This window comes from Ornithorhynchus anatinus, chromosome 15, assembly GCF_004115215.2.
Source record: "Ornithorhynchus anatinus isolate Pmale09 chromosome 15, mOrnAna1.pri.v4, whole genome shotgun sequence".
Taxonomy (NCBI): Eukaryota; Metazoa; Chordata; class Mammalia; order Monotremata; family Ornithorhynchidae; genus Ornithorhynchus; species Ornithorhynchus anatinus.
Window position 1 is genome coordinate 7,285,862 of NC_041742.1, and position 22,976 is coordinate 7,308,837.

Consider the following 22,976-nt stretch of genomic DNA (forward strand, 5'->3'; position numbering starts at 1 on the left):
CCCCACTTCACCATTTGTTTGCTGTGTGACCTTGGTTATAAGTCACTTTACTTCTCTGTGCCTCAGTTACCTCCTCTTTAAATGGGGATTGAAACTGAGTCCCATAGGGACTGTGTCCAACCTGATTACCTTGCATCTATCCCAGGGCTTAGAACAGTGGTTGGTAGAGAGTAAACATTTAACAGATAAGATTATTACTAAGTATTTTTTACATGTCAAACACCATACGAAGCACTTAAGCGGAAACGGAACCTCTGACCTAAAAAGTCACCAGAAAAATATCCGATACCCTCCAATCCACTGACTTCCGTTAGTTGGGAAGTACAAATGACAGCATCTGTTGAGCTTCCTTCTTTCATTCGTTCCATCGTATTTATTGAGCACTTACTGTGTGCAGAGCACTGTAATAAGTGCTTGGGAAAGTACAATTCGGCAATAAACGGGACATCCCCTTTCCACATTGAGCTCAGTGTCTAGAGTGGGGGAGAAAGACATCAAAACAAATACATTTTCTAGCTTCTGCCCCTCTAGACCATAACCTTGCTGTGGGCAGGAAATGTATCTCCTCACTCGGTCATACTGTATTCTCCCAAGCACTTAGTACAGTACTCTGCAAACAGTATGCACTCAATAAATATGAAATATTGAGTGATTTGATATGGTGAAAAAATGTTATTTGTAGCATCTCTTGATTTTCAGGCCCTAATTAAATGGCTAATAATAATGATAACCGTGGTATTTGTTAAACACTTACTATGTGCCAGGCACTGTACTAAGTGCTGGAGTGGATGCAAGCAAATCGGGTTGGACACAATCCATGTCCCAGCTGGGGCTCACAGTCTCAATCCTCAATGAGTTAAACAAGGCACAGAGAAGCAAAGTGACCTGCCCAAGGTCGCACAGCGGACAAGTGACGGAGTCGGGATGACCTTCTGACTCCCAGGTCCGTGCTCCATCCACTACGCCATGCTGCTATAGAGACTTCGGAGTTCGTGCTCCGCTAGACAAAAATCGCAGGGTCTGTTTTCTCCTCAGAGTGGTCCCGTCTCCCTTCCATTGTGCAATCTGGTGACCGGATCCTGCGTGTTCTATCGTGATTCTTCATTATATCATGCCCAATTTCCCTCATCTGTACTTGACTCTCCCCAGTAGTGAAGCCTCAGTCTTCTCTCCAGGGAACTTGCAACACAGCCCAGATGTTCTAAATGTTTGGAAAACTCTTTTTTAATGACCAGCCTAAGCACTGCTCTTGCCTTTGTATCAGGCCATTACTCCTGCCCCGACCATCTTTGGAGACTCTGAATTCCCATTCTTCATTTATATCGTTTCTCTGAAGGTATTTATAGACTGTGAGCCTATATTCTTCTCCTCCCTCCCCAAGTCTTTCCCTTCTTACACCATATAAATTTAGGCCTTTTCATACGAGGATGTGACGACTACAACAATAGGAGTTTAATACATTTCCAGATTTGGATGCAAACTCTGATTCGCTTCCCTTGTGTGAAGTCTCACTTGGGGGAAATATTGCCTTGGCCCTCCATTTTATGATGTTCTTTGGATACGAACTCACGATAGATAAACTTTACTGAAATCTGATGGAGCGAAGTGCCTAGAATCCTGGGCCAGCTCACTCCGTGTGTCTTCGGGCTAGTAAAAATCATCATATTTACAATAAACGACGGATATGCCAAAGTGGGTCGCATCTGGCTACTTCCCCCTTGCGCCGCTGTTCCAGAAGGACACCTTTGCGAGATGGTCTTTTTGATATGCTAGGAAACAAGGAAAAATAAAGAGGTCCTCAAGAAAAACCCATTCGAAAGGGTGGAGATAACCCAAAAAACCTTCCAACTGCCAGGACCATTTCATTCCTAATAGAGAGGCTTAGTTTGACCAGAACTAAAATGTTGCAAGAGGCAAATGTGGAACAGCCCCAACCTAATAGCATAGTTTTTCAACTATGTGCTGTGCCTTACTGTTTTACAATTTCTCCGCTCCATTTTTCCAGAAAAGGCCAGGGATATTCACAGCCCCGGCAAGACATCGCTAATCGGTTGGCTTGCGAGAAGGAAGTTCCAATGCTAAATGGTTTTAACCTACCACCTGCCTTTCCTTAGTGCAAAAACACACCAGGCCTTGAGGCCTTCTCAGGCTGAAGGGACTGTGATTTCAAGTCTTTGCAATTCTCAGCAATAATGTTTTTCAACAACATTTGGTTATTCTTGGCATTCGACGACCACCTTTTCTACCACCGACCGGAATACAAGAGAAACGTTTAATAATAAGAAATGATAGACTAAGAGAACCAGAGACCAAATACTCGCTAATGCAAAGAAGACCTGTTACTTTATACTTGCTACTCTGGAAGAGACGTTCCACTTATAAATTTTGTTTCCTGCATTTAACCCAAATACTGTTCAACCCAAACCTGGACAGTCCAAGAGTAATTATGGTGCATTGAAAGAACCTTTTTCACTGGTAAATCAGACCAAAGCTACAAAAATAAAAGTTACATTAACTATCTGCCACCAAACGCAAAGGCCATTCTTTATTTTAAGGAATTTTTGGCGTAATATCTGAAATATCCAACAAATTCATTCACCTCCGAGGGCTATTCGCTTTCTGTTTTGCTTCATTCTGCCTTTTCCTCCATCCTGTCTGCAGCTCTTTGAACTGTTGCTATCCTCTCACACGCTTGATTCGGATCAGTCCGCACTAGCAAATCGCCTGGATAATTCAGCCAAAACTGTACTCACGCCTTATTTACCTAGAAAGAGATTTTTGTTTTGTCTGAAATGCCCGGAAAATTGAGGCCCAAGTGTATCCTGCAGCACTGAATTATTATGATCGTATATATCGTTTTGATCAGACTGCACTAGAATAAATGACAGCACCCTTGAAATTAGTTGGCTATCAAGAGAAAATATATCTGCCCTCTCCCTGCCCACAAGGCCATATAGCACACATATCCATAAGCCAAAGGCTTAGTGATTGAGAGAATATAACAATAAAATAAGTAGATTTGATCCCTGCCCTCCCAAAGCTTGTAATCTTTAGGTAAAACTCTAAGAAGGTTGGTGGGTGCACTGGCAAAATCTAGACCGTAACCCAAAATTAGACTCAGGCGTTGATTCAGATTGTAATTTGGTAGATGTAAGCCATTTCTGGCCCTAACCGGCAATGAGACTGCAATCGAAATCAAAGACGGAGGTGACCAGTAAGTGGAGCATATTGTCCCCTCCAATCATGTGACTAGTAACCATCACTGGCCTTAATAAAGGGACAATGGGCCCCAAAGGGCAGAGCCGAGGAGAGGAAAGCAATTTGTCAAGGTTCTGCTTTGTGACTCCTTAGAAAATACGTTTCTTTGTTGTTGTTTTAAAATATTTGTTAAGCGTTTACTATGTGCAAGGCACTGTACCTAGTGCTGGGCTGGGGTAGACGCAAGCTAACCAGGTTGGACGTAGTCCCTGTCCCTTATGGGGTTCACATTCTTAATCCTGATTTAACTGACGAGGTACCTGAGGCCCAGACAAGTGAAGTGACTTGCCCCAGGTCACACAGCAAACAAGTGGTGGAGCCGGGATTAGAACCCAGGTCCTTTCTCACTGCCAGGCTGGTGCTTTATCCACCCTGGGCTTGGGATTAGCTGGGGAGAATAATAATAATGATGATAATAATAAAATGGAGGAATTTGTTAACTGCTTACTATATGCCAAATACTGTTTTAAGCACTTGAGTATATCCAAAAATAATCAGGTCCCACATGGGGCTCACAGTCTAAATAGGAGGGAGAACAGGCTTGAATCCCCATTCTGCAGATTATGCACTCCGACTCAGTTAAGTGAATTGCCCAAGGTCTCACGGCGGGTAAGGAAAACACTTCGCTCACGTGGCACTGACCTATGATTCTGAATAATCTGATGCTTTTTTCAGGTTGAGCCTGAGTCAAGTATCTGCTTTGCGATACTTCTCCAACGTACCTTCAGGATACTCAACCAGTGCCTGATTTGCTACCGGTTGAATCAATCCCAAAACCGTCGGTGGAATCTACCGGGCTTCCTTTAGTCCTGGAATGCAATTCTGGGTCACGATAGCAAGTTATTTCCTCCCTTTGTCCAAGATGCAGCTACCGAGAGCCCTGGTCCAAAAATATCTTGTTGTTTTATACATTTTTCCAAGTTGGAGATGTTTTTATATTCAACAAATCCATTTCTGTCTGAATCCTACCCTAGAGAACAATCCCCAGTGGGACATCAACTCAACAACTAAGTGAATCCTTTGACTCTGGACTGAGCAAAATCTTCTGGTAAAAACTAGAACACTGTCAATCAAGCAAAGGCACTTACTGAGTGCAGGACACTGTATTAAGTACTTGGGAGACTATAATATAATAGAGTTGGTAGTCACAATCCCTGGCCTCAAGGAGCTTACCTTGTGGGTAGGGATCATATTTACTAATCCCTCTGCATTATTTCAAACATGCAGTCAGTGCTCTGCTCACAGTAGTCTCTCAATAAATACCACCGAATGGTTGATAGATTGACAGATCAATATCCGAAGCTCATAAATTTTCCCATTCCCACCCCATTGACCCAGACAGTGAGAGGTGAAGGGAAATGTGCGTTTCAAATTCACCGTTATTCTGGGGCCTCCAATTTAAATCTCGACTCAAGCTTTGTCCCCTTCAGGAAACTTTCCCCAATTAGCCTCCTCCATTGCTTAACCTATGACCCAATCCATCTCCACAGCACTTGCTCGGAATTATAAATCCTTATATGAACAAATCTATGTAGGTTGATCATTTGACTGCCTTGTTTCCCCTAATGAGAATGTGAGTTCCTTGAGGACCGTGAGTTATGGTATTTATTAAGCACTAACAGAAATCACATCCATTCTTTATAAAACACTCCGGGTGCCTGGTATATTGATGGCTATGCTCCTTGTGACTGCTCACTAAATACCTGATTACTTTAGTATTCTGCTGAAACATTAACAAATACCATAAAAAAAAAAAGCCATTTGGTACTTGGGACACAATGTTGGAACAATACCACCGCCTCAATAAGGGCAGACCAAGAAGAAATGCTCCGACAAATGTGTCTTCTCTAATCTTTTACCAGAGCACCGACGTTTGAAAAGTTGGCTTCCGGTTAAAAACCAGAACACTCCCTGTCAAGCAAAGGCATTCATTTTCACAAGGTTGTCTACTGCGTTGCCACCAAACTAAAGGATAACATGACAGGGAAGGGACTTTCATGGGCGAGATATGGAGGAAGCCATTTTGACATCTCGCCTATTTTAATGGGCAGATGTAATAATAATAAATAATAATAATGGTATCTGTTAAATGCTTACTATGTGCCAGGTACTAAGTACTGGGGTGGGTACAGGCAAATCAGGTTGTACACAGTCACTGTTCCACATGGGGCTCACAGTCTTCATCCCCGTTTCACAGATGAGGTGACTGAGGCACAGAGAAGTTAAGTGCCCTGCCCAAGGCCACAGAGCAGGCATGTGGCAGAGGCTGGATTAGAACCCGTGACTTTCCAACTCCCAGGCCCGTGCTCTATCCACTACGCCACACTGTAGAAATGTACAAACACCCCAAACCTTGAAAACCATCTCCAACAACAGGTGTTGTGGCTGCATCTGGGGACTGGGGATATACTGCCTGGCTTTAGTTCACTGTCATCAGCACAAGGACAAACACCCAGTTTTACGATTTGTTCATTCATACCATCAGTCGTATTATTGAGCACTTACCTTGTGCACAGCACCTTATTAAGCGCTTGGGAGAATACAGTATAACAAGAAACAGATGCATTCCCTGCCCACACCATTTTTACAGGCTGGGGGGGAGTCAGACATTAATATAAATAAATTACAGATATGGATGTCAGAGCTGTGGTGCTGGGAGGGGGTGATGAGTTAAAGGGAGTAAGTCAGGGTGACGTAGAAGGGGTAGGAGAAGAAGAAAGGAGGGCTCAGTCAGTGAAGGCCTCTTAGTTCAGTCCTCTGTGTCTGAAATCTACCATTTGAGTTCTTCCAGGACACAAATCCTCCTTCGGCCACCCTCCCAAGATCGTATGACCCCGGTCGTATCTACCTGCAACTGTTTAATTTCTCTGGGTAGCTGATCCGGGGCAGATCTGTTAGGCCCCCTCCAAAACATGACTGTCTGTACCCAGAAGACTCAGTGTCTACTCCAAAATTACTTCGGTATTCTCCTTTATGAACCAGAGGGCATGGGGTGGTAGGGCAGAATAATGGGTCTGTTTTATTTGAAGGCCTTCGGGGACAGATTCATTTTTACTACAAATGAATATCATTGCGCGACCTGTGTTCCCTTTCTGGCCATGGCCTGCATGGAGGTTCTTCTATGGCATAGATCCCCACAGTATGTAGCATTAATTTTGTCGCTGAGTATACATTTCAGCAGAAAGCTTTAAGAATGAATCATTGCATGCCCGAGTTGTTGGTTATGCCTGGTTTGCAGCCCATTATACATTTTTTTTCAATGCCGAGCTTGCAGAGATTTATATTGTGATTTCTTTTCCTCCTCCCGAAATATAAAATCTTTCACCAATGGTAACCGTCCTGTTTTTCTCGCTCGGTGAGGAGACATTGGGGTCCCTCTGTTGTTCTTCTCCACAGGGGTTTTCCTTTCCTCCCCCCGACCTCTGTCAGATTTATTTAAGGGGGGGAAAAATGGTCCTATATTAACTGACATGTTGCTACTAAAATGTGTTGGCCAGAGGCGGCCCTTTGAAGAGAGCAGAGAGCGATAGAGAAAGGGTGAGGGTGGTTTAGCTAGGGAACACTTTCATTCTCAAGCTGGGTAGATCCAATAGCCCAGAAGCCTCTTCTTCCATTCCAGCCTTGTCTGAAAGAGGGTGAAATCCCAAGTTACATCTCCAGGAAAAATATTTCCCAGTGGATTCACTAAAATGTATTAGGCTCCAAAGAGATCTATCCTGCTGGTTTCAGAAGACTTGTGAGAGTTTTGCTCAAAGGTTTAAGGGAATCAAAGCAGAGAGAGAAGCAGTGTGGTCAAGTGGCAGGAACATGGGGCTGGGAATCAGAAGCCCCGAGTTCTAATCCTAGCTCTGTTACTTGCCTGCTGAGTGACCTAGGGCAAATCACTTACCTTCTTGGGGACTCAGTTTCCTCATCAGTAAAATGGGGATTAAATACCTGTTCTCTTCCCCTCACCCCGCTACCCCACCTCCTTAGCGTGCAGCTCTGATCAGCACATCTTGTATCGACTCCTTGCTTGCTACGGTGCTTGGCACAGTGTAAGGCTTAACAAATAACTACTGCTATAGGTACTGAGAGAAGCATTCACATCGCTACACATAAACGATCAGGAGGACAAAACAGTAGCAGCCTCTCCAGTGTCTTTAGCTTCCACTAGGTTTTAGCTGTTACTTGGGTGACCATTTTCTTTTTCCTTTACAAAACCTGACTCTGGATCCCATTACTGTAATATTTTAAGACCTTAAAAATTGCATTCCGATCAAAATCATCTACCTTTCCATTGGAAAGTGTAAGAAACATAAATTCCAAATGATAATCCACGGAGAAAAAAATAAATGGTAAATAGATCCATTTACCCTTCCCAACACAACCCAAAACACTGATCTGTTGGAAAATCTCTTTCACTCAAGCGACCATCAATTTTAGTTACCAGGTGATCAGCCAACCAACCTTAATGTCGCTGCTGGTAATATATTCGGCAAACAGTGGACATGTTTTCTTCTGTCTCCACATCTCTTTGTTTTAGACCAAAAAAAAAAAAAAAAAAAGGCCCAACTTCCAGACAGCCATGAAAACAAAATAAACAGGCATGTAAATGAGAGGCTATTTGGAAGCGATTGTGTGGATATTGGCACAGAGAACAGCAAAACTTATGACTTTTACTTTTTTCCCCTTTTTCTCTCTTTCTTTTCACCCCCGTGCCAATGGAGATATTTTTAAAGGCAGGAGTTTATTTTTTTGACCAAATTGTTATGGCAAAATGGGGAAATGACCTTTTTCATTTAGTCAAGAGGAATTACATGACTGGCAAATGGCAGTCTCAGACAAAGCCAGACCATTTCAGAAATTTGGACCATTCTCTCTCCCCGATACCAGAACCCGTACTTCATTCACGACCGGACCAGGAAGAAGGCCGCTCGACCGGTACCTTCTGTGAGTCCACGAAGACCTACTCCACCAGCTACGGGACACCATGGATAAAGCAGCAAGGATGGACTAGGTGCCTGAATCAATGACTGAGCACCACCCAAACTGGATGCAAAATAACATGCTAATTAAGCTGTAATGGCCGTGAGTGAAGGATGTTTCCCTTGGTTCCTAGACACACACCATTTGGAACTACAATAAATCACCTAAGAAGAAGTAATAGTTTTCTAATGTGAGGAGATAAAGCAGCTTTTCTTTAAGTGTCTCTTTGATCATTCACCTTAGATAAGCGAATAAAGAGGGCAAGACTGAGTGACCCTTCTGCCTTTGACCAGTGATTAGCTGATGGAAGCATAGATTCTCCCCCAGTGTCCAGATAGCCCCTTTAATGGGTCTGACGCCTCCAGCCCACTCTCCTCAGAGGAACTTTCTTGCCTTGTCAACAACACAGAATAGCCTCCAAACCCTTCCATGCATTCCCAAGGATGGGGTCCTAATCTGAATATACATATATTTCAGAGCCTTTTGGTGACTAAAGCTCTGAGATGGGGAAAAAGGTCAAGCCTGAGGAGTGAATTCTCACTCATCCCTGTACAGAACGCTGAAGTCTCTGGGTACGTAAGGGGACCCGATTTCTGGTTTTCAGCCATCCTCGACTAAAATGTGCCACACACCCGCTCGACCAGAAACCCGTTCCCTGAGCCTCTTCCTAGGATTTTTCACCCCATTCCTTTCTACGTGTGCCTCATCCACTCCCAAGGATGCATCTGAAATGGAAGCATTCAGCTGGATAATGCAAAGGTTCACATAATCATCATTTCAGTTTTATAGAGTGACTAATACACTATTGGGAGAAGTCAGTTCTCTTCTTTCCCAAAGTTTTCAGCTGAGTCCAGAGTTCGGGGCCAAACGCATTAGGGCAAACCCTCTCTTGCTCAAAAAGGGCCTCTGGGGGTCTATAAAGTCCAGAAGAGAGCAGACGGGGGTCTGGGTGTTTAAGGTCTCATCCGAAAGACTCCCCCCACCGTAAGCCAAATGGAACTCAATTTATCTCGCTCGGAAAGACGCGGGGTTGAGTCCAACCCTGCTGTAATTTCAACTTCTGGTTCCAGGGAGTCTGGGCATTTCCAACCTGAGGCTTAGACCACTAAGCTATCCCCTCCGGGGTATTTATTTGCCTCCCTGATTCCCCCTGCTAAAAATATCTGAGTCACAATAAACCCAGGACCGTGATATGCTTTAGGAAAAAAAAAAAAACCAACATTAAAAATACCTTGATTGATTTGGTGGGATGCTAAACTGAAAACCATGCTTTGTTGAATGGGGATTTCAAGACTACTGTACTGGATGATGACAGCAACCACAGAGAGACCAATAAAATCATCTCTTCCTCTGCCCCTCTTCACCAAAACCTTAAGCCATCCAACTGCTCGTCTGTCCTAGAACTCCCTCCACCCCCATCCCAGCTCCAACCTGAGAAAGTGCCCAGGTTGACAGTCAGATCCAAACAATCGGTGCTATTTATTGAGCACCTCCTCATGCAGAGCACTGTGCTAAGAGCTAGAGTCTAAGGCTTTCTCTCGAAACCCTCCGGTGTACAGAACGAAACGCCGCCATCCGATTCCTCTCCTCATCAAATCCACGTGAATGCTACGATGATATAGTACGTGCTGATGATAAATTTTTTATTAGCAAAGACTTTGGCTATAGAATTATTTCCCTCTGTCACCGGTATAAGAATCAGCACCTTAGAAAGAGACCTGAACTAGAGAAACAGAAAACAGAGAAGCAGCGTGGCTCAGTGGAAAGAGCACGGGCTTTGGAGTCAGAGGTCATGGGTTTGAATCCCGGCTCGGCCACTTGTCAGTTGTGTGACTTTGGGCAAGTCACTTAACTTCTCGGTGCCTCAGTTACCTCATCTGTAAAATGGGCATGAAGACTGTGAGCCCCACGTGGGACAACCTGATTCCCCTGTGTCTACCCCAGCACTTAGAGCAGTGCTCTGCACATAGTATGAGAAGCAGCATGGCTCAGTGGAAAGAGCTTGGGCTTTGGAGTCAGAGGTCATGAGTTTGAATCCCAGCTCTGCCACTTGTCAGCTGTGTGACTTTGGGCAAGTCACTTAACTTCTCTGTGCCTCAGTTCCCTCATCTGTAAAATGGGGATTAAGACTGTGAGCCCCACGTGGGACAACCTGATTCCCCTGTGTCTACCCCAGCACTTAGAACAGTGCTTGGCACATAGTAAGCGCTTAATAAATACCAACATTATTATTATTAGTAAGCGCTTAACAAATACCAACATCATTATTATTATTATTATTATTATTAAAAGAACAAAGGCCTAATCTCGACCCTCAAGAAGCTTACAGTCCAACAGGGAGACAGTAGATATACGCAGGTGAGCGTGTCAGTCACATGTATGCCAGCCTGTCTTTACTTTTCCACTGAATAATAATAATGATAATGGAATTGGTTAAGCACTTACTGTGTGCCACGCACTGCATTAAATGCTGGGGTGGATGCCAGATAACCAAGTCAGACACGGTCCCTGCCCCCCAGGGGTCTCACTGTTTAAACCCATATCAAATCCCATTTTACAGATGAGGAAACTGAGGCACAGAAGAGTTAAGTGACTAATCCCAGGTCATACAGCTATAAAGCGGTGGAACCGGGATTAGAACTCAAGTCCTCTGACTCCCAGGCCCGTGCTCTATCCACTAGTCCAGGATGCTTTTCAGTCAATTATTGCTCAGCAATTTCCTAGGGGTTTTCATGGCATATATTTGATATAATCCTTGCCCAGTATAAACTTACATCCAGTTATTCAATGCCACCAATCTCCCTCACTTATACCTGCATGCTGCACTCACTATCAATCAAGAGTTGTTTACTATGTGCAGAGCACTGTTCTAAATACTTGGGAGAGTACAATACAACAGCATTAGCAGACATGTTCCCTGCCCATAATGGGCTGACAGTGTAGAGGGGAAGACCGACCTTAATACGAGACCACACCAATTATTCCCCAGGCTTTGTATTCTGCCGCTTCCCTTTTTTGTAATTTATTTCAGTGTCTGTCTCCCTGACTAGATTGTAAGATCCTCGAGAGCAGGGTTGATGCCTATCCGCTCTTTTGAAATATACACTTTCCCAAACACTTAATATAATTATCTGCACACAGTAAGCACTTAATGAATCAAATTGACTGAATGATTGTGGAAGCAAGCCCGTACGGTAGCCAGAATGACAGATGAGCCTTGGCCTGAGACCTTTTTTTTTGAAAAAAGGTATTTGATAAGCACTTACTATTGTGCCCGGCACTGTCGTAAGCACTGGGATAGATGCACGCAATTAGGTTGGACACAGCCCACGTCCCACATGGGGCTCGAGTTTAATCTCCATTTTACAGATGAGGTAACTGAGGCACAGGGAAATTGAGTGATTTGCCCAGGGTCACACATCTGACAAGTGGTGGAACCAAGATTAGAACTCAGGTTTTTCTGACTCCTTCTGACAAGGGAGTGGGAGGAGGGGGAAGGAGGACTTAGTCAGGGAACATCCAGTTAAGGGGACACATCCACAATCCCATATCATTTTGAAGACCTTCGCAGGTTGGAATGGGATGGGACCACTGATATCCCAAGAAATATCAATAATAACTATAATAATAATAATGAAATTTTTAAATGTTATTTGTTAAGTGCTTACTATGTTCCAGACACTATGCTAAGCGCCGGTATAGATACAAACTGATCAGGTTGGACACAGTCCATTTTCCATATGGGACTCACGGTCTTAATCCCCATTTTACAGATGAGGTAACAGGCACAGAGAAAGTCAGAGACTTGCCCGCGATCACACAGCAGACAAGAGGTGAAGACAGGATAAAAATCCAGATCCTTCGGACTCTAGACCTGTGCCCTATCTAGTAGGTGACGCTGCTTTTACGTGTTGAGCGCTTACTGTGAGCCAAACACAATACTAAGTGATGAGGTAGAAACCAAGTAATCAGATTAGACACAGTCCCTGTCCCACATGGGGCTCACGGTCTAATTAGGTGGGAGACGAGGTGTTGAATTCCCATTTTACAGATGAGAAAACAAGGCAGAGGATTTAAGCGACTTGTCCGACATCATACAGCAGACACACGGAAGAGCTGGGAGTAGAACCCAGGTCCTCGGAAGAAGACCGAGGGTGACCTGAGCAAAAAGTTTCGAATGTTCCCTCCAACTCATCTTTGGGAAAAACACAAGTCACAGACCACTAGGAATAGGGCCAAATGCCTTCCTGGACAATCTCTCCCTGACCAATATCCTTCCTGGCAAAGAAAGAGCCCAGAAAGGAGATTGGAGAGAAGATATCAGAGCCCCGAATCGCATTTCTTCTGTAACAACTTCATGCTATTTCATTTCAATATCAGTTGCCCAGGCAAGCTATTAAAGTGAAATAAAGACCTCACCGGTTTTAGGGCTCCTTTCTAGGCCAATTATAAAAAGTGTTGAGAGAGCTGGAAAGGGTGAATGTGAATTATTAGTGGTAACCAAGGGCAGCCATTGAAAATAGCAACGGGGATAGGGTTTTCTTTTTATCATTATAAAGTTAGTGATATCGAGGCCCGAGCCCTTACGTGCACACAGATGGACATCCAGATCTATATGTGCACCTGGGTCTCCGTCTGCATCTAGAGATCTATTTATTTCGATTTTTAAAAATGCCAGAGCCCGTTTCGGTTCCCGAAGGAGAGTCCCAATTCCCAGATCTGGTCCTTGGGTCGGCAGTTCTGGCATTTCCTCTGTCCTAGCGGGTGAGCGCACCCAGCACAACAATCAAGCCGTGATTGGAAACCGAGTGCGGTAGTTAATTAAGGCTGCATCTTTTATTCTCTCCAGCGATTCAGCCCAGCTTGAATGAGCCCCAGTGCCAGGACATGGTGGGAATGTATCTTTGGGCAGCAAGAAAATCCAGTCTCATGGAAGGGCTCATTAGCATGACAATAGCTCCCAGGATGCACTTGGCCTGATGTAATGCCTCCAGTCAGAGAGGGGAGATGAAAAGGGTTGTTGCGGGCGCCTGGAGCGTTTGCAGCTGACTGCCGCTATTTCAGCGCATGAAATTCCTTTTTTCCTCCTTTCTTTCTTTTTTAAAGGGATGTCTGCTAATTGGTAGAGCTCAGAAAACAATATGTCATTAAGAATCCCCTCTCCCCCACCCTCTCTGCCATTTAAGAGAAAAAAAAATATCGAGGCAGCCTTGGTTTACTGGAAATGTAGAATGCATTTCTGTGGCTTGCATAAAATCTGTGGATCTTTGCCTTTAAAAAAAGAAAATGAATCCGTGAGGGCCCCCGTGTAAACACCGGGGGAGTCGTGAGATGCAAGATGTGCTACATGTGATGCATCTCCTCCTCCTCTAGATTGTAAACTTGTTGTGGGCAGGGAATGTGCCTGTTATATTATGTGGTACTGTTCCCGAGCGTTTAGTACAGTGGGCTGCACGGCATAAGCGCTCAATTAATACAATCGAATGAATGGCGAGAGTAGTCGGGGGAGACTTCCTGGAGGAAATGTTATTTTAGTAGGGAATTGAGATTCCCAAATGAGATTAATGTTGGTATTTGTTAAGAGCTTACTATGTGCAGAGCACTGTTCTAAGCGCTGGGGGAGATACAGGGTAATCAGGTCATTCCACGTGAGGCTCACAGTTAATCCCCATTTTCAGATGAGGTAACTGAGGCACAGAGAAGTGAAGTGACTTGCCCACAGTCACACAGCTGACAAGTGGCAGAGCTGGGATTCGAACTCATGACCTCTGACTCCCAAACCCGGGCTCTTTCCACTGAGCCACGACTCCTCCCAGCAAACAGGACCATCCTAAGAAAGCTCAAGGCCCAGGGCAGGCAGGGAACTCTGGCTTGTTGCCCCTCATCTCTAGTTTGAGGAGCAGGGAGCGAGATGGAGGGGCTGTAGAACATGGGTCTGGGTGTCAGAAGCTCACAGATTCTAATCCCTGCTCTGCCACTTGTCTGCTGTGTGATCCTGGCCAAGTTGCTTTACTTCTCTGTGCCACAGTTACCTCATGTGTAAAATGGGGGTTGAGACTGTGAGCCCCACACGGGACTGTGTCCAACCCGATTTGCTTGTACCCACCCCAGTGCTCAGTACCGTGTCTGGAACCTAGCAAGCACTTAATACCATAATTATTATTATCATTAGGAAAGTGCAAGGGGTCCCATTCAGTCAACAAAGGCATTCTAAATCAGGTTGGGGTGTCTGCCCTCTTGCAAGAAACCTTCTAATATCAAAGGAGAACCCCTCTGATGGAGCAAGAGAGGGGGCTTCAGTGACTGTCCTGAGAACACCCTCTCCCTACCCGACTCTCAGGTCCCGCATTAATAGAAAGTGCCTGGCACATAGTAAGCGCTTAACAAATACCCTGATATTTATTTTTAGAAACATCACTCCTGCTATAAAAAGAAACTGTCAGCTCCCCCTTGACTTTGCAGGCAGTGGATGTGACTGCCAATTCTGTTATATTGTGTTCTCCCGAGGATTTAGTACAGTGCACTGCACATGGTAAGCGCTCAATAGATGCCACTAATTAATTGATAAGCACAACAGAAGCAGCATAGCATAGTGGGGAGAGCACGGGACTGGGAGTCAGAAGGTCATGGGTTCCAAACCCGGCTCTGCCAATTGTCTGCTGTATGACCTTGGGCCAGTCACCACTTTCCTGCGCCTCAGTTACCTCACCTGTAAAATGGGAATTGAGACTGTGAGACCCACATGGGACAGGGTCTGTGTCCAACCCGATTTACTGGTATCTACCCCAGCGCTTAATAGAGTATTCGGCACAGAGTAAGCACTTAGAGAAGCAGCGTGGCTCAGTGGAAAGAGCACGGGCTTTGGAGTCAGAGTTCACGGGTTCAAATCCCGGCTCGGCCACTTGTCAGCTGTGTGACTTTGGGCAAGTCACTTAACTTCTCTGTGCCTCAGTTACCTCATCTGTAAAATGGGGATTAAGACTGTGAGCCCCACGTGGGACAACCTGATTCCCCTGTGACTACCCCAGTGCTTAGAACAGTGCTCGGCACATAGTAAGCGCTTAACAAATACCAACTTCAACTTCACTTAGAATACCACAGTTATCAAGAGATGAGCGTTACTGGGGGATTCTTACCCACAATGTAGCTGTCTTCTGGCATACGGCATACCCAGCGTGGTCAATCTTCTGGGTGTTCCAGAGGCAAGGCAAGTTGTTGCAGTGATTAAAAACTATCGTGGAAAAGGTAGTTGTGGGGGCTGGTGGTGGGGTTAAAGGTGGCAGTATTTGGAAGGAGAGTACATCTGGACTAGAAAGTTCTCCAACATCCATAACCAGAGGAGGGCCACAACACGGCCTTGGCTTCGGCCTGAAGGTTATTTCAGGTGAGCTAGGGATCCGGCCTATTACCATCTCCACCTCTCTCCTCCCCTCAAGCCGCAGAAATGCAGCTGCCTCTCTGTCTCCCCCCGCCCCACCTTTCTCCCCCACCCCACCCGAGCCACCAATTCTTCAAACCCTTCACAAAGATTCCGGTCACAATGTCCGTTTGAACCCAGCTGGGGTTCATTTTGTTCCATCATTATTATAAAACCTTAGAGAAGAATTTGTGTTGTTTCTGTTATTTTTTTTTCCTCTTCAAGCACAAACCTAGAACTGGTTAAAGGGGAAGAGGGGAAATGGGGGAGGGAAGCGAGGGTCCTCTCGCTTTTGAAAGGTGCCAAATTTGAAGTTTGAATTTGTCTTGGCAGGGGAAAAAAACACCCAGACACCCACAGTTCCTTTGCCAGTGGAGAAAGGGCCTTCTCATGGCTCGGAACTTTGCAGCTGGGAGCGCACAATATCATGGTAAAATAGAGAGAGCCCATCTTTTCCCCCTGGGCCCCCAAAGAAATCTTTGTGTAACCCAGGTGTTTGCGATGTCATCCTCACCAACATCCTGTCTTGAATTATTCAGACTCATTCATTATGTATCCCACATATACACAATTAAATCTTTAGTTTCCTGTCAAGAGAGCAACGGGCCCTTCAGGGCACACTGAAAACAGTATCATTCATCCGGTAAGCATGCCGCTTGGTGGAGCTGATGGGAAGAAGAATTATTTGTAAAAATGCTGTCTGACTGGGGGTGAGGGGGGTGGGGAGTGAAGGAGGACTCTTTGTACCGTGTAAAAGCCAGGACACCATTCCAGTGTCAAGACATTCAATGTCAAATGGGTGTCTCCAGGAGGGAAAAAATGTGAGGGGCAAGAAAAAGTCTTGCTATTCTAACTTGATTTTGGTGGGGGGGGGGGGGGGTGGGGGGAGCTGAGAGCAAGAGGATAGAGAGGAAAGAAAAGAGGAAGGAAAGAGCTTAATGAGAGAAGGGAGGAGAGAGAGGAAGGAAAGAAAGCTGAGAGAGGAGAGAGTTGAGCTGAGAGAAGAGAGAGGACCAAAAGAGAGAGGAGAGGGGAAAGAGGAGAGTTGAGTGTGGGAGAGAATGAGAGAAAAGAGAGTTGAGTGAGAGGGTAAAGAGGAGACAGTTGAGTGTGAGAGAGAGGAGAGAGTTGAGTATGAGGGAGTGTGTGTGTGTCCGTCCGTCCGTCCCCCCCCCCCCCCCCACCCCAACCACATCTTTCCTGATGTTACTCCAGTTTCCCAAGGCGCGATATGCACAGGTCACGGTTGATCCTTGACTTTTCCGATTCTATTACAGGGTTAGAGTTTACCATTTCAAAACCACTGCTCCCAGGTTCTGCCACTGCAGATGGTAGGGAGGTCTTTTACATCTGCTAGATCTGTTTTCCCATCTAGAGCTGCTGGAATTGCTAGATTTGTTTCATTTATCTATTTTCCTCTAAGGGCTAATGTATAAATCATAACTTGGATTTAGGCCACTTTATCTTCAAGAGTTTAAGGCACTTTGCCAGATCAGCCAGGCAGCTTTCAAAGATCTGTGCAAGCAGGGAAAAGTCTGAACGAATAGCAAGCACTTAACAAATGTATTAAAAAAAAAATAGAATCTAGAAATCACAGGAAAAAACATACATGTGCCACAGTCTTCAATTCCTCCCTTCCAATTTGTGTTTTTACAAAAACTACCGGGGGGGGGGGGGGGGGGGGAGAAAATGGCCTGATTTTGGGTCCCACCTCCCTGTTTCTTTCCCCCCTCCCCACTCTCTACCACAAGTCAATCAATCTATAGTATTTGAGCACCAATTGTGTGCAGAATACTGTACTAAGCTCCTGGGAGGGTAAATAGAATGAGTTGACCTGGGTCCTGCCCTCAAGGAGTTTACAATCTAGTAGGGAAGGCAGAGACTTAAAATAAAGTACAGATAGTGGAAGTACAAGAGTATAAAAGATATTTGCAGAATTGCAGTGGATTCCTGGGTACCTATTAGTCGATCCTATTTATTGAGCACTTATTGTGTGCAGAGCACTGAACTAAGTGCTTGGGAGAGTAAAATAACTACAACATAACAGACACATTCCCTGCCTACAGTGAACTTAGTGTCTATTAAGTGCTTAGATGATATGGAAGTGTTGAAATGGCATTTAGGGATATTAAGGAATGAGGGATTAGAAATCAATTGGGGAAGGTCTCCTGGAGAAATGATTTCTGAAGGTCTTCGAATTAATCAGTGGTATTTATTGAGTACTTGGGAGGAGCACTGTACTAAATACTTCATAATTAAATCGATCAACCCGATTTACTGAGTGCTTATTGTGTGCAGAGCACTGTACCGAGCACTGTACCAAGCACTTCGGAGAGTAATATATAGCAAAATAGCAGACACAATCCCTGCCCGCGATGAGCTTACAGTGTATTGAGGGAGGCAAACTTTAAATACATACATTACAGGCAGTAATAGAGTACAGTAGGTAATAATAATAATAATAATGTTGGTATTTGTTAAGCGCCTACTATGTGCCGAGCACTGTTCTAAGCGCTGGGGTAGACACAAGGGAATCAGGTTGTCCCACGTGGGGCTCACAGTCTTAATCCCCATTTTACAGAAGAGGTAACTGAGGCACCGAGAAGTTAAGTGACTTGCCCAAAGTCACACAGCTGACAAATGGCCGAGCCGGGATTTGAACCCATGACCTCTGACTCCAAAGCCCGTGCTCTTTCCACTGAGCCACGCTGCTTCTCTAGGTAGACAAGATGCCTGCCCACAAGGAGTTTGCAGACTAGAGGGGAAGATGGACATTTAAAAACATTACAGATAAATATGTACATAAAGGCTGTAGGGCCAGGGAATGGGGTAAACAAGGTGGCTCCTCCAGTTGCCTGCTGTGTTACCCTGTGCCTCAGTTTGCTCATCTGTAAAATGGGGATCCAATGTCAGTTCTCCCCACTACTTGCCCCATATGGGACAGGGATTATGTCCAACCTGGTTAACTTGTTGCTAACCCAGTGCTTAGAATAGAATAGAATAATAATATTCTATTAGCACAGAGTAAGCACTTAAATGCCATACTGATAATAATAAGAAGAAGGTGCTTAAGGGAATCAATGGACCCAGCTCTTCCACTTGTCTGCTGTATGACATTGGGCAACTCACTTAACTTTGTGCCTCAGTTTCCTCATCTGTAAAACGGGAATTCAACACCCGGTCTCCTTCCTACTTAGACTCTGAGTCCCAGGCGGGACACGGACTGTGTCCGACCTGATTACCTTTCATCTACTTCAACGTTTAGTACAGTGCTCGGCATAGAGTAAGGGCTTAACAAATACCATTATACGATTAATAATACTAACAAGTTTGGAAGAAGGCTGAAGGTGATTATAATTAAGACTACATCAGCAGAACAAAGACAAACACCAAAGTTTTGTCCCAAGGCCTGTATTTTCTTTCACTAGACAATGCTGCCTCCATATTGATTTTTAATGAATACAAGGCTCGGGCTGTTCAAGCAAGAGGAATCTAAAGGGCCTCAAGGAAAATGTTCTCACGAGATTGACTTATATCCCAAGTCTTGGAGATTTGAGGGTGGTTGCCTCACTGGGGAGAAGAGAAGGGGTAGTGGCTTATGTCTAAGGGAAGGCAGGAGCCCTAGAAAAGTCAAGTGATTTCAAATGAGCTCTTGGCCAAATTCCTATTCCAAATTGAAGCTCCAGTTGATATGGAAACGCAAGAAATGAATCTGGGACACCTGTCAGCCTCGACTGAAGAATACTTGAGGTATCTGGCATCGATCCTCTGCTTTTGGGTGCTCATTTCGCTTGGGCAAAATCAAACATTTTGCTTTCACTTTCGCATGACGCACCATCGTGAATACATCTCTCAACACATGTAAATTAGCCATAAATGGTCCCAAATGCAGGCCTTTCTGAAGTGATAACAGCCCAGCCATTAAAACAATGACAGATCCTACAAATATCTCCCCCTCAGCTCCTTTCCATCTTGAATAGCTTATTCTCTTTTTCGCTAGCTTTCTCCCTCCATCCTAATTGCAGCTGATTTATCTTGGTTGTTCTGCAGAGAACACATTGAATTCACTGTGGTTTTTTTAAAAAAAGAATATCAAAAGAACAAAGCAAAAACATGAATTGTCCAAATACGGTTCAATTTAAACTTTCAAAGAGGGCTTTTCCGGACATCACTCGTCCTAGGTGTTAGGTGTCAGACTCGAATTAATACTGAGTGGGAGGGGAAATGATAATATGCTTGATATACCCTCTGTTTCCTTAAAATACGGCATGACCCTTAGTTCATGTAAGGTCATGTAGGTGAGGTAGATTAGGGTTTTGTAAAAGTCGAGTTCTATGATTGCTTTCTTCCCTTTCCTTCTGGTTTCTTTTCAAGCCAGGAATGGTGAAGGGGGGAGGAAAACGGAGGAGCCAGAAGAATGGTTGAGGAAAAACTGTGTAAGACAGACCCAAGGACCTAGATACGGGAGGGGGGAATGGCAGGTTGACTTCTAATTATTGTGCTTGGGATGCCAAATTGGTCAGAAATGGCCTTATCATCAGAGACTCGTGAAGCAGCATGGACAAGTGAAAAGAGCATAAGACAAATGATCTGAGTTTTAACCCCGCTCCGCGGCTTCCCCACTGGGTGCACTTGGTTAAGTCACTAGACTTGTCTGTGCTCATTTCCTCAGTCACGAAAAGGGTATTAATTACTTGTTCTTCTCCCAAGATTACAAGCCCCATGCATTTTTTTTTTATGGCATGCTTACTATATGCCAGGCACTATACCAAGTGTTGGGGGAGATAAGACCTAATCAGGCGGGACACGGTCCATGTCCCACTTGGGGCTCATGGGCAATTCCCATTATATAGATGAGGTAACTTAGGCACAGAAAAGGTAAGGTCGCACAGCAGACAAGTGGTGGAGCGAGCATTAGAACTCTGGCCCTCCTGATCCCCAGGCCCGTGCTTTAACCACTAGGCCTCTCTAAATGGGACCTGATGATCTTGTCTATCCCAGACCTTAGTACAGAGCTTGGCTCCTAGGAAGCGCTTAATGAATACCACAATTATTTATCATCAGACTCTCAGCCCTTTGTAGACAGGGACTCTGACCTGACCGTATTCTATCTACCCCAGTCCTTGACACATATTAAGTGCTTAACAGATACCACAATTATTTTAGTTTGATTACTTTCTGTGGATAGGAAAACTGGATACCCATCAAACTGAGCCCAGTATTTAGAGCATGCTATCGGGCAGGGAAGAGGGCAACACGGGAACATATTACATGACAGCCAAATAAGCCTCCTTGAAATATCAGCTGCTTCCATAACATGTTCCCTCAGCCTAAGGAGATGGAAAAGACCCAAAATACCACAGGCAGTCTCCAGATTTGACAACTCCAAAAAGGCTCTCCGAGGTTCCCCGTGTGAAAATTTGCAGCACTGGTTCAATTTTGCTCTTTCCTCATTCATCCGCTCTCACCAGATTTCCACAGACTGGCGGGAGCCACCATCTCAGACATAGCCAAGCGATAGACGGAAAGAAAGTCAAGTTTAAAATAGGGAAGAGGTGGACGCCAACCAGGTGGCAAAGCCTCTCCAAAATGTAGGGCGTTCCAAAAAGGAAGAACATTTTCTGAGAACTTGGAAAAAGGAGAAGGCTGAAGAAGGGGGCAGCAGAGAAGACTGCAATCTAACAGAGATAGATGGTCACTGGAGAAACGATGTGTCTTCTGGCCAGAACGCATCAGCAAAATTGGATTTTGGATCACTTTCCTCCCTATTCCAAACTTTTGTTTCTACTAGACTTTACTACAACCCTGAGACATAGGAGCGTGAACTAATCATCATGGAATTACTTGCCATAATAGTTTCCAGAGCGATTACATTACTTTTGGACTCTAAACACAGGTTTTGTTCCTAAAAGAAAACTGTGTTTATGGCTTGTTCCTTACACTGACTGTTGAATGTGGGTCTGGATTTTTCTTAGTGGGAGTAAGTCAGGGTAGAGGCCCATTAAAAAAGAGGGGTAAAGGCCACTGGCCCAAAGTATCCTATATTACATTCATTTGCATGGTGACACACCTCCGTTTCCCAGTATGTGAGAGAAAATGAATTACCAATTAGTCCAGGTTACTAGGCTGGTATTCCAAGCATGACACATATAGATAATGATCAGAGTTTTAAGCCAAATCAGGTAACCGCATCCTGGCTGAGGTGAGACATCACGGCAGGGGAGGATTGGGAATTCTTGTCGCTCCCCGGATCTCGTCCTAGAGTCGCAGGAAGATTTTGACCTATACTGACTGAACCTATCAAGTGGCCAAGACACAGACCCTGCCTTCCGCATCACGAGGAACTTAATAAAGGAAGCGAGGTGGTTTGGCAAATATGTGGAATTCTAACAACTAATCTCACAGCTAGGCAGAGGAGTGGCTTGCAGGAGCAAAACCCAACATGCAACCTTGCAACTGTCTCATCTTGGTCTGGGTATTGTGTTGAACCTCCAGACACTCCTCAGCCTTAGACTTGTGGGGAAATTAACCTTTCTTTCTGCTCCTCTCTCGCAGCCTTATCACCTTGGCAGTCCCAACTGTGGCACCTGAGCCAAAAAGGGCAAAGCGGTGAGCTATTTGCAATCACCGCACCGAAGACTATCAGCGCCTGACTGGCGTAAGAGAATGCCAAGGAACTTTTCAGAGATTGGCCTCAGCATCCGGGCTCACCGCATGCAGATATGCCGAGGTGTCTCTCCAGAGAAGGGTAGGAGCAAGAGTGACTCTATCGATATCTGCTGGGTTCTGAGTTCCTTGAGAAGGATAGAATAGGGATACCATTTTGTCAAGGATTCTCAGAAAGTCAACAGTGAGGTCTCCTCAAGGACCCAGGTATTCTGTTTCTCAGCCGGCCATTTTTGCCATCAGGTCGGGCTGTCGATTCCACCTCGGGGAGATAAAAAGATATATTGCCAACAGGCTCCTCTCAATTACAAGCTGTCTCTTCTTTAGCGTAGGTTGACTATGGCAAGGTCCAGAAGCCATAGGCTTAGTGAAAAAAAAAACATGGATTTGAAATTCAAAGGACCCGTGTTCTAACCCAGTAGGACCTGTGTTCTAACCTAGTTCTGCCATTAGCCTGCTGTAGTGACCTTGGATATATCTCTAAATGTCTCCGTCCCTCTGTTTACTCATCTGTAAAATGGGGATTAAATACCACCGCTTTAAACTGTGAGCTCCTTGTAGGACAGAGACTGTGTCCAGTCTGATTATTTTCTATCTTCTCTAGGACAGTATACACTTGTTTTAATGTTAATACTTGTGCAGAATGAAAAATCTGTTGATATTACCT

At 44.8% G+C, this 22,976-nt stretch overlaps 1 long non-coding RNA gene across 1 annotated transcript in view; it reads right to left on the reverse strand.

The window, feature by feature from the left end:
- Nucleotides 1-1,397: 1,397 nt before the first annotated feature.
- LOC120638833 overlaps nucleotides 1,398-22,976 on the reverse strand; it is a 49,169-nt gene continuing 27,590 nt past the window's right edge. The window contains exon 3 of the long non-coding RNA XR_005660817.1: nucleotides 1,398-1,769. This is a non-coding gene — a long non-coding RNA (uncharacterized LOC120638833). The remainder of the gene's footprint in view (nucleotides 1,770-22,976) is intronic.